At 33.4% G+C, this 4,794-nt stretch overlaps 1 pseudogene; it reads right to left on the reverse strand.

Moving 5' to 3' along the window:
- Positions 1-2,462: 2,462 nt before the first annotated feature.
- LOC117078291 lies at positions 2,463-3,412 on the reverse strand (annotated as a pseudogene).
- Between the last annotated feature and the right edge of the window lie 1,382 nt (positions 3,413-4,794).

Consider the following 4,794-nt stretch of genomic DNA (forward strand, 5'->3'; position numbering starts at 1 on the left):
AGTTTGGGCAATTATGAACTAAGCTTTTATAAACATTTATAGACAAATTGTGTTCAAACTGTCTTCAAAAGCAGCTGTATTATTTTGCATTTCCACCAGCAATGAATGAGAGGTCTTCTTGCTCCACATTCTCACCAAGATTTCCTGTTGTCAGCACTTTAAATTTTAACCATTCTAAGAGGTATGTACTGGTATCTTATTGTTGTTTTAATTTGCAATTCTCTATGACATGTGACTTTGAACATCTTTTCATATGCTTATTTGCTATTTGTTTATCATCCTTGTTGCTGTATCTCTTCAGATCGCAACTGAATTTTGGCAAACAGAAAAATAAAACTGGACCCTTATTTCAACATCATATATCAAGTCAATTCAAAATGGATTAAAAACTTAAACATTCCTGCATTAGTTTGCTCAGGAAAATTGTCAACAAGAAAAAGAAAGAAAGAAGAAAGAGAAAGAAAGAAAGAAGAAAGAAAGAAAGAAAGAAAGAAAGAAAGAAAGAAAGAAAGAAAGAAAGAAAGAGAGAAAGAGAAAGAAAGAAAGACTTAAAATAAGACCAAGCACCCTAAAACTACTTGAAGAAAACATAGGGGGGTCAGATGACAGCTGAAAGAAAGAAAGAAAGAAAGAAAGAGAAAGAAAGAGAAAGAGAGAAAGGAAGAAAAGAAAGAAACATAGCGGAAACATACAAGACATTGTGTGTGAGTAATGATATTTTGGATTTGATCCCTAAAACACAGACAACAAAATTAAATATAGACAAATGTTATTACATCAAACTGAAAAGCTTCTTAGTTCATGATGTGTAGCTAAAACAAACAAACTAAAAAGCTTCTGCACAGCAAAGGAAACAATCACCAGAGTAAAGAGACAACCTACAGAATGGGAGAAAATATTTGCAAGCCAGACATCTGACAAGGGGTTAATATCCAATACATATAAGAAACTCAAACAACTCAAAAGCAATAAAACAAACAAACAAAAAGCAATTAAGACCTGCTTTCTGCTGACCAAGTCTTTTTCCTTACTCCTCCCTAATAAGAAGGAAGAAAGAAGGCAATTAAAAAAATGGGTAACTCCTCCTTAGTGTAGTGGTAAAATATAAACATTAAAAAAGTTTTGGGGCCAGTTCGGCGGCTCACACCTGTAATTCCAGCACTTTTGAAGGCCAAGGTGGGCAGGTCGCCTGAACCCAGGAGTTAAAGACCAGCCTGGGCAACATGGCAAAACAGTTAAAAAAAAAAAAAACATTAGCTGGGCTTCAGCCATGTGTGTCACTGCACTTGAGAATGGGTGACAGAGTGAGACCCTGTCTCAAAAAAAAAAAAAAAGCTTTAAGTTGTACAAATGGGTAAGATCAAAAGAGAAGGAAAGAAAAAAATGTGTAAGGAACCTGAATAGACATTTCCAGTGATGTTTTTAAAGCCATGAACCCATTTTGGCACAAAGGCTTTATGTATGCAGTCATTTACAAAATTTGTTTGTAAAGCCATCATATAAAAATGTGAATTTTCTCACCTGAGTACATGACAAGAAAATGCTGAAATCAATATATAAATCAAATCATCTGTACTGGCACTGTTAATCTAGAAGAAGGTGGTTGCATCGAGAATAGCAAGAATTTAGACCAGCTTATTGAAGTGGGAAAAGAAAAAAAAAGAGCTTCAGAGGTAGGATTTGCCTCTTAAAAAAATTAAAAATATAGGTCACTGTCAGTGTTGTGCTTGGGAGTTAGGAGCCAAAAACAAACAAACAAACAAACAAACAAAGAAGTCATCGTCTGTGAAAAGATAAAAGAAAAAGACTTTGCATCCATTGAAGTATACAGAAAAAGAAAACAATTCTTAAAATAAAATAAAGTGGATATATTTGGGAGCTTAGCAATGGACATACAGAATGGAGTGATAGACACTGGAGGCTCCAAAAGGTGGGAGGATGGCAGGGGGAGGAGGGATGAAATCCTACCTATTGGGTACAATATTCACTATTCTGGTGATGGGGATGCTATGCAATATACTTCACCACTATGCAATATATCAAAGCAACAAAACTGCACTTGTACTCCTAAATCCATAAAAATAAAAAATTATCTTGGCTGAGACCTCTTTAAAAAAATAAAATAAAAAAAATTTTAAAAGAGAGAGAATAGTAAGAGCAGAGCAAGGACATTTAGTCTATACTTTCAAATGGACTTGATCATTTTACACAATAAAGTTGTTCATTGAATCTTCACAGAGTATTATTAAAAAAGTTGTTCATTTGCAGAATTTCCCAACAAGTTAGTATAGATTACATGCTCTTTGATAAAAGTAACAATAAATTTAATTTTTTTCTTTAGTATTTGCTTTAAGTGAAAAATCCTGAATTTCTTCAGAGGAGGTATAAAAGAGAGAGAGGGAGAAACCTTTAAAACTTGTAGGAATTTCCGATGCCAGTAACCATGAAATATGAGAGTATATTTAGCAATCATGGTGATTTAGCTCATGGTAATTGGTATATGTATAACTATAATTTGCATTCCAGTTATTTAAACTGAGATATTCTTGATCAGGTTGAACACATTGTGAGTAGAAGATCTCTTTCCCCAGGAAATAGGATGGAGAGAGTCTTTGGAGAATGGCCTCACTGAACTGGTAAGTCAGCTTCCTCTGGATTTTGGTAATTTCCTGTCTTCTTCCGTAATTTCTCAGTGCCCTGGCCATTTTCTGGTAAGTCGTGGTCTTCCTGTTGCCTTTTCTTTTCCCCCAAAGCTCGGCAAGTTTTTCTTTGTTTTTTGATACAAACCGAAAGATGCCTTTGGTTTTATCTACCCACTGAATACAAGATGCCATCTCAGGATTACACAGGGATCCATGAAGGTATTCAAACAGTCGGAGCTTCTTCCTGCCTTTTCCCCCCTTTTGCTGGAGAATAGTGGGTTGTACCAGCTGGTTTTCAGTTATGTTCTGCAGAGATTGATGAATATTTCCTTCAAAACAGAAGTCCACAGCACTGTTAATTACCGTTCTCCAATTATAGACAGTTTCCTCTGTAGGCAACACTCCATAGCAACTGGAATTTCTTTTGACATGAGGACAATGATTGATTAAAGCCAGGTAATTTTTGTAATCTGGCGAGTACTGAAGATCTCCAGTTGAATGTTGCCTCAGAACCTCAAAAGCATCCTCAAATGCTTGACCCAGCTTATCTTATTCAACACATGTCATATTTCATTAATAAATTGACAATTCTGTTCCTTAGCAATTGTTGCCAGAAGACACTTCAACCCTTTATAGAGATGTTTCATTAATATCAGAATGGTAAATTCAATGGTAGACTCTCATGAAAATAAAAAAGTATTTTCCAGTGCAATGGCTCTGATGAAAAATAGTAATAATTTTTTAAAAATTAGAATTGTTAACACACAACCATCAAGAACACACTGGCAGAGTTGCATTAAATAGCTGTTTTTAAAGGAAGTTTTTCAAAAGGGGAATTTTTTAAAAAGATACAGTGCCTTCACAATTTCTACTTCATGATATGACCAGTAGACACCAGGGGCTATTATTTTGAAGAGGTACATAGTAGTTTGCATCCCATCAGCCAAAAAAAAAAAAAACTTTTCCCATTTTTTAATTGTTTTTCTTATTGTTAAAATTTAAGAGTTCTTAGCATATTTTGGATATCAGTCCTTTAATATATTTGTGTTTAAAAAATATTTTCTTACAGTCTGTAGTTTGTCTTTTCAGTCTCTTAACCATGCCTTTTTCAGGGCAGAAGTTTTTAATTTTAAGGAATACCAATTTATCACTTGTTTGTTTTCATAGACTGTGCTTTTGCTGTTGTATTTAAGAGGTCATTACCAAACTGAAGGTTACCTATATTTTCTCCTATGTTACATTCCAGGAATTTTACAGTTTTGCGTTTTACATTTAGGTTTATAGTAGGCATAAGTTAACTTTTGTGAAAGCTGTATGATTTATGTCTAGTTGCATTGCCATTTTGCACATGGATATTCAGATTTTCTAGCACCATTTGTTTAAAAGGCTATCATTTTCTTTACTAATTGCCCTTACTCCTTTATCAAAGATCAGTTGACTATATGTGCATGTGTTTATTCATAGGTTCTATATTCTACTCCACTGATAGAGTTGTCTATTATTTTACCAATACCATGCAATTATATCTTAATTATTATAGCTTTGTTGTAAATCTTGAAGTTGGGTAGTGTGGAATCTCCAACTTTGCTCTTCTCCAATATTGTAGTGGCTATTCTCTGTCCTTTGTCTATCCTTATAAATGTCAAAATCAGTTTCTTGATAATCCACAAAATAATTTACCAGATTTTTATTGGGATTGAGTTGAATCTATAGAGCAATTTGAAAAGAACTGACATCTTCAGAATATTGAGTCTTCCGATACATGAAGATAAAATACTTCTCCATTGACTTAGATCTTCTTGGATTTCTGTCATTAGAGATTTAGAGTTTTCCTTATATCGACTCTATAAATATTATATTAGATTTGTAATTATTTCAATTTTTGATGCTAAAATAAATAATATATTTTTTAACTTCAAATTCCAATTGTTCATTATTGATATTTAAGAAAGCAATGGACTTTTGTGTAATAACCATGTATCCTGCAACCTTGTTAAATCACTTATTGGCTAAAAGGGTTTTGTTGTTGCTGTTGTTGTTGTTGTTGTTTTGACATTTTTTAAATGTAATATAATGTCACCCATGAAAAGACAGTTTCATTTTTTTTTCTTTCCAGTCAGTACATCTTTTCTTTTCTTTACTCATATTTTGC

Source organism: Trachypithecus francoisi, unplaced genomic scaffold (genome assembly GCF_009764315.1).
Source record: "Trachypithecus francoisi isolate TF-2019V2 unplaced genomic scaffold, Tfra_2.0 Lachesis_group6, whole genome shotgun sequence".
Lineage (NCBI taxonomy): Eukaryota > Metazoa > Chordata > Mammalia > Primates > Cercopithecidae > Trachypithecus > Trachypithecus francoisi.